Here is a 7,931-nt window from a genome sequence, read left to right on the forward strand (position 1 = left end):
TAAGTACCTAGCACAGTGCCTGGCACACAATAGAGTTTCAATAGCTGTTACTTCCCCACCTCCACACTCTGTACTCTGTTTTGCAACTCTGTATCTTCAGAGGAACACCTCTGGGCAAAGGAAGATGGCATTCAATAACTTTAGATAAGGGTTTGATTGACCTGGTGGCCTCCCCTCCTGCGAATGAGGCTGGGTACCTCTCCTGAGGCTGCCACCACTTCCTCTGTCATTCTTTCCTAGAGCCTGTGCACAGGAGACAAATCTTGGTAGGATCACCCCTCGTCATTAGGCAGTGTGGAGTTTGGGCATTTCTCTGCTTCTAGGGACAGAGGTCTTCCACTCAGCAGATCAAGAGATGTAGATTGTCGGCTTGGATCTGAAGGACACAGTTCCTCTAAACTTGATTCTGATCTTCAAGACAGGGCAAGTTTAGAACAAAGTGCTGAGAACCTTGGGAGAAAATGAGAGCTTCTCAGAATTCAAATGAGCAAAAGCCAGGAATGTTCATCAGTATCTGACATGCATTCAAGACTATGGAAAAGCAAATTCCAAAAAGTTCAAAGAAAATATACGTTCAGTCTCTTGACCAGAGGGTTTTCTAAAAGGGTGTAGATAGGTCCATAAGGAGTAGAAAATGAAATTCTAGCTATGTCATAAAAATAAGCCGAATATGGAAGAAAAACTACAGAAATCGATATGGTTGCTCAGAGAACTCTCCTTTGAGCTAAGATTTTTAAAAGCACGTTTGAAATCAGATTAAAGAAATCGTAGCCAAGAACAAAAGCAACACAGTAGCACGAACCTAGAAGAGTAGAGTCATAAAGAATAAGGGAAAAAATAAGCTCAGTTTTGCTAGGGGAAAAAAGGGATAACAAAGAATGACTTTTACCAATGTGTAGGGAGCAAAGAAGAACAAGGAAGCGTTAGTCATATTTCTAAAAGATTGTGATGTAATGGTAACAAGACAAAGAGAAAATAAAATTACTCAGCTCCTGTTTTGCTCTGTCTTCTCTACCAGAAGAACACCCTTCAGATTCAAAATGTAAAGATGCCTGGCAGATGTGCCTGAGGACTGAAAACAAAATGTGTTAAATGCCAGGCAGGGAGCTCCTGAATGATTGTCCACAGGGGACGCAGCTGTGTAAAGGACAGAGATGGGATCAGCCAGAAGTTGGGCCACTGCTGCAACGGTCCCTACAAGAGATGATGAAGGGTTGAAGGGAGGCCGAGCAGAGGGTCAGAGGAAGGAGGTCAAGGCTGAGGAGATAGAACTGATGGAATAACCCATTGCAGATGCTCTAGAAAAGATACGAATATGCTATATGAGGATTTCACAGATCTTCTGTGAAAACAAAAAGCAGATGGGATGGGGGAGTGGGGAATGTAGGCGGGGAGCAATCATGTGAACCTAGTCATGGACACAGAGAGTTGGGGTATGTTTAATACAGGGAGAATCCAGATTTGCCAGAATCATGGGTTATAATAGCTGGATATAAAGGGGACATGGAGGAAGGGATAAAGTCCAAAGGTTTATTACTCATCAGAAAATCCAGAATGAGGGCTCCACACCTGCTGAGGAGCTAGGGAGGAATTGGAAAAAAAAAAGTGATAGAAGCCATTCATGTATCTCATCCTGTGGACACCAGGTAATTGGAATATACATCTCAAACCTAATGGAATCAGGAGTTTTGTGAATTTTTTTGTGCTTTTTTGTGGGATTGAATAGTTAATAGTAAAACTATTGAAAATGGACAGTACCACTCCTCCTTACCCTATTAAAGGTAGGGTATCTGGGTTATTAATTATTTTTTTAAAATTTTTTATTTTTAATGAAGTTTAGTTGATTTACAATGTTGTATTAATTTGGGGTTATTAAATATTGAATTGAAGGATGTTAGAGCTAAGAAAGAAACGTTCATGGTCCCACCAGAGCTCATAATAAGATGAGGGGGTCAAGGAAAGCATCGCCAAGGACATGATGTAGGGGCTGAAAGCCTAGAGATGAGTAGAACTTAGCCTGAAGAAGTATTGCACACATTGGGAGTGTTAAGACTTTAATCAGATCTGGCCACCTCACTTCCAAGAGGAATTTTGCCAAACTGAAGCTCTGTCGTATAAATATGAGGGACCAGAGACAGCAAGCCAGGACTTAGGAGGAAAGCTGTTTTATCAATTTTGTGTAGCAGAATTGTAGGAAGAATCTGATCTAATTCTGAAGTGATCTAGCTTCAAGGTCAAGCTCAGAGGCTCCAGAGCTAGATATCTAGATTTGAATCCTGGCTCTGCCATGAATTACATTACTTCCTATGTATAACAACAACAACAGTAATAATACATATTTTATAGGATTTTTTGAGAGGATTAAATGAATAAATACATGTCAAGTGTCTAAAACAGTGCCTGGAATAATAGCAGGCACCGGCTATTGTTGGCTATTATTATTACAAAGCAGATAGATATGTATCATTTATAATAGAATATTTTAGCAATCCAAGTTGTTGAGCAAAGTAATCTCAGTTATCTGAAAAAATAACCTGAAATGTTTTCATTCCAAAGTGTGAAATGAGGGACTTTTAACTTACTGTCAACCTGCCACACCATCTTTTAAATGCTTCTTGGTAGTTAGTAAAATGATTGTATTTTAATCGAGTCAGCAATAGCAATAAAGTTCAGTTAAGAAACACAGATTTTTTTTTCCCTTTCATGGGCTTTCCTCAAAATTCTTGATCTCAGTGAGAGAGCACTGATCATCTGCGAATTATCTGGCATCTCAAAAGGCAGAAAAGAATCAAAGAAGATTTAGAAGAAAACATTGGCCCATTTTCCTCAGAATTCAGCCTGGTTGATTTGCTCAATGGTTAAAGGGAAACAGCAACTACACTAAACACCAGAATGGTCAGTGCAATTAATGCAATTAAAGTAATTAGTCCTGGCAGCTGTAAGGTCAAATAGAGGTAGCTTTGTAACAACAGTCTGCCACTGCAAAATTACTGACATTTGCAACTAAATTATATTCTCTAAATTGTTGCCTTAATGCTAAATAAATAAAGTTATGCTAATGTAGGGACTGATTACAGATTGAAATTAGCACAATTGCTTGTTATACAGTCTGCTAGGGTTAACATTTTTTAAAAACATAATTAATGGCCTTTGCTTACTGTCTCTGGTTATAGATCCTGCAGCTCATTTGCATTCTTTTGCAATATTCTGACAGTGCTAAATGTCTAAGAAGAAAGATCTCATCTGGAGGCGGAAAATGCGCTTTGCACGTCATCAAGCTAAAACTTGTTATGGTTTCAGGCTAGTGTTAATAACAAAGATGACCAGAGAGAGAATGGAACAGAATGAAGCAAGAATCCGTTTTGCTTTTTAGTCTCGTGATCCAAGCCTTTTCTGGAGTCAATGTGAAATGTAATTGCTCTTTTGACCTCTATCTTCTCTCTCCCCAGGTCTGAGGAAGAGCTACACTGGTTGATTATTGCGGGAATGAAAGGCACTCTGACCTTGTCGACCGAACGCCTTGCGGCTTTCAATGTTGCCCATTATACCGAAGGCAGGCAACTCCTGGAGAGAGGCAGAATCGACAGGAGAGCTGCTCCCTGGGCAACCTGCCAGAAAAGGCTTCAGCAGCAGCAATTCAGACAGGGCCAAACAGCTCAGGCAGCTAAGGAAACAGCTTGGGGGGGCGGGGGGCGGGAAGGTGAGGGAAAGACAGAGTATATAAAAATATTGTTAGCACACAGTTTAAAGAGCTCTCAGGCATCCATGCTATAGGGCGCCTTTGTTAATACCGCCCTGCATCATCCACCCGAACTGAAAACCGACCTGGGAAGGAAGCGCAACCAATGTAAGTGCAGCTACTGATTTCCTAAAATAGGCTGTCATTCACTCCAAAGCGTTTCTGACAGTCCTCCTATGTCAATCGGAACGTACCAGCAAAAAGTGGGTCAGGGTATTTAGTTATAATAATTGTTCTAGATTATAAATTATTCACAACAAACCTAGTTGGGTTATTTTTAGAATGTATGGTTCACAGAAGGATTAGGGTGCAACGTGGGATCAAAACAACAGGCTGGCTCCTTCGAGCTCTCTAGTTAAAGCTTCCTTGTTTAAAATCAGCTGTGGGTCCTTTGCGTCTCTGCTACTTCTACTCCAATCAGTTCTATTCAACAGAATTTTATCGAGCATTTATTACGTGCTTCAGCGCTGTGGGAGAATAAATGACATGTGAAGTGTGCCTATGAATTAAGGAGACTGGTTGACCAGTCAGACACAGGAGTTCTGCCATTTGTTTTGTCGTTTCATTTCAGGCATTGAGGGAGAGCACAGAGGGCCTGCTGTGGTGTTGATGTTAGGGTTTTCTATTTAGATTCGGGCTTCAGGTTCATATTGTCAGGCCCACTTTAGGAAGAGAAGATTGACTGTAGTAATAAAGGCTTTGGAGTCTGGAATTAGCCAGATTTGGGTTCAAACTCAATTTTGTTGCTACTGAAAATCTGTGCAATTTTGAAAAAACTCTCCATATTTCGGGGCTTTGGTTGGCCTAGTTCCTATAGTGAAGGAGACTAGATGGAACTAAGACCCTTTCCAGCTATATTGTTCTATGAAAAAGATTGTTCAGCAACCACACATCCCAGATTTTCTGGGACACCCCACCTCCAAAGTATTATGGCCTGTTGTACCTATAAAATTATTTATACCCATCAAATGCTGAATCACCATCACCTGATTTATACATTGAACGAACCATCAGAGGTGGGAAAAGAATGATGAGAAAAGGCTGGGGAGAGTGGTGTTAAAAGATAATTTTCATAGAAAGGTAAAATCGTGACCCTCATACAGATATAAAAATGTGTATATGTTAAAGATTTGATTCTCCTCATTAATCAAAGACGGAACCGACAGATGTTATAACTGGTTCAAGAGAATCTGAAAAGAGACATTTAAAGATCAGAAATATTGAAATGAGAATGCAAATAGAACAAAACTGGGTTTTTTTCCAGGGGGAGTGGAGAGAAATCAATTGAACCTCTACCAGACAGGGAAGCATTTGCATGTCTGTCAGTTACCTATAACACACAAGTTGTAAAATAGCTCAAGGGCAGTGAAGACTAGAATCAGATAACAGGAAGGGTGTGCTGTGTGCAGACAATGCATAGTTTCCCATGAAGCACAGTTTTTCCCTACAGTGGAAATAGCTTCATATGGACTATGGCATTTCATTGTGATTTCTGGTTCTTCAATGGCTATCTGGGGAAGGATCTCAGTGGGGACTTGGGTGTGGACAAGAATCATCTGGGAAACTTCCAAATCAGAATCACACCTCCAAACCAAACTGCATCCAGGGTTCTAACAAATGTTGTAAACAATTAGACGGCCTTTTCAACTGCTTTTTGAGGTTGAAGTTATGATTGAAGGAGACCTAGAAAGTCGGCTGTGTGTATTTATAGGTGCAGTATTTCTTCCCGATCCTTTGAGGAGCCTTTTGTGACTTTCTTGATGTGGTTTAAGGGTCATGAAACCGTTAAGTGTTAGTTCACCGAGGGCTAAGGTCCAGTGTGCACACTGAAGGCAAGGCAAAGTCCAAAGGAGAAAAATGGGAATTAAAGACATAAAAAGAGGGAAGAAGCATTGGGTTTGCTGCCAGAACACAGATGTCATGAAAACCACTGCTAAATCTAAGCCAAGATGGGAAAGGAATAGACTCCTATCAACATGGTCATCACTGGACACCTAGATTCGGGCAAGTCTACCACTGCTAGCCATCTGACCTAGAAACATGGTGGGATTAACAGAAGAACCATCAAAAAATTTGAGAAGGAGTCTGCTGAGATGGGAAAGGGCTCCTTCAGGGCGGTCTGGGTCTTGGATAAACTGGAAGCTGAAGGTGAGCTTGGTGTCACCCTTGATAGCTCCCTATGGAAATTCAAAACCGGCAAGTATTTTGTGACCATCACTGATGCCCCAGGACACAGAGACTTTATCAGAAACATGATTTCAGGCACATCTCCTGCTGACTGTGCTGTCCTGATTGTCGTTCCTGGTGTTGGTGAATTTGAAGCAGGGACCTTCAGGAACGGGCAGACCGTCAGCATGCCCCTCTGGCTTCCACACCGGGTGTGCAACAACGAATTGTTGGTGTTAACAAAATGCATCCCACTGAGCTGCTCTGTGGCCGGAAGTGATACAAGGAAATCATAAAGGAAGTCAGCACCTACATTAAGAAAATTGACTCAACCCTGACACAGTGGCATTTGTGCCAATTTCTGGTTGGAACGGTGACAGCATGCTGGAGCCAAGTGCTAACGTGCCTTGTTCCAGGGATGGAAAGTCACCTGTGAACATGGCAATGCCAGTGGAACCGTGCTGCTTGAGGCTTGGGATCGCACCCTGCCATCAACTCGTCCAACTGACAAGCCCTTGCCTCTGCCCCACCAGGACATCTACTAAATTGGTAGTGTTGACACTGTCCCTGGCAGCCGAGTGGAGACTGGTGTTCTCACCCCTAGCATGGTGGTCATCTTTGCTCCAGGCAACTGAAGTCAAGTCTGTTGAAACGCATGAAGCTTTGAGTGAAGCCCTTCCTGGGGACAGTGTGAACTTCAGTGTCAAGAACGTGTCTGTCAGAGATGTTCATCATGGGCAGTGTGGCTGGTGGAAGAGCAAAAATGACCCACCAGTGGAGGCAGCTGGCTTCATGGCTTGGGTGATGATCCTGAGCCGTATCCAGGCCAAATCAGGACTGGCTACACACCTGCGCTGAATTGTCACACAGTTCACGTTGCTTGCAAGTTTGCTGAGCTGAGAAGATTGATTGTTGTTCTGGGCCCAAACTCACGCCATCTGGTGATGCTGCTGAGTTGATGTGGTTCCTGACAAGCCCACCTGTGTTGATAGCTTCTCTATCTGCCTCTGGGCCCTTTTGCTGTTTGTGAGATAAGACACAATCGGTTGCCACAGGTGTCATCAGAGCAGTGGACAAGAAGGTGGCTGGAGCTGGTTCAGTCACCAAGTCTGCCGGGAAGACTCAGAAGACTAAATAAATATTATCCCTAATACCTGCCAGCCTGCTCTTAATTGTGGTAGAACAGTCTCAGAATGGGTGGTCTGAATTGGCCATTTAAGTTTATTAGTAAAAGACTAGTTAGTGATAATAATGCATCGTAAAACCTTCAGGAGGAAAGGAGAATGTTTTGTGAACCATTTTTGTGTGTGTGTAAGGTATTCATTTTAAAAAAACAGTACTCTTTCATGGAAACAACTTGACCAAAAATCTGTCACAGAATTTTGAAAACCATTAAAAGAAAGTTTAATGAGAAAAAAAAGTGAAAAAAAAAAGTGGGGAATGAAGACTAAGATGAAGAGAATGGAAACCGGGAAGAGAGGAATGAGCTGGGGCAGAGGCAGCAGGGATGCCTCCCGATAGATCTACTTGTTAATAAAAACACCATTTCAAAGTCATGCGCACATGGAGTACAGGTAACAAGAAGTTTGATTTCCAAAGCACTGCCGCTTTATAGATTTCCCACCTCCACTGGAAATCTAACATGGTCACAGTTTTGAGGAATTTATCAGGAAATATGCTAATTCTATTATAATACATGAAATATACACTGTTCCTGCAATGTTACACATTGGGGTTTTTTTTCCCCTCTCTTCTGTGCTCCCCACCCTACACAAAAATGGAAAATAAAGAAAATCATTGATTGAATGCCTAAATTGAAGTTTTTTCTGTTTTAATTTATTTTTAAAAACCCAATACTGTATTGTAATATACTGGACTAAAGGAGATATAGTTATTTCTAGTTCTGAAAGGAGAATTTGTGAAAATGCCATTTCAGGACTTTAGCTCAGCAACTAAAATGAAATGTGAAAGAGAAAGAAGACATGAAATGTGGACAACTTCATGGTGGTTCTAGGAAGGCTAAGAA

General features: G+C 41.6%; 1 pseudogene; it reads left to right on the plus strand.

Moving 5' to 3' along the window:
- Positions 1-5,683: 5,683 nt before the first annotated feature.
- On the plus strand, positions 5,684-7,644 carry LOC125963997 (elongation factor 1-alpha 1-like; annotated as a pseudogene).
- Positions 7,645-7,931: the final 287 nt, after the last annotated feature.

The sequence above is a fragment of the Orcinus orca genome, chromosome 3 (assembly GCF_937001465.1).
Source record: "Orcinus orca chromosome 3, mOrcOrc1.1, whole genome shotgun sequence".
NCBI classification, from domain to species: Eukaryota; Metazoa; Chordata; class Mammalia; order Artiodactyla; family Delphinidae; genus Orcinus; species Orcinus orca.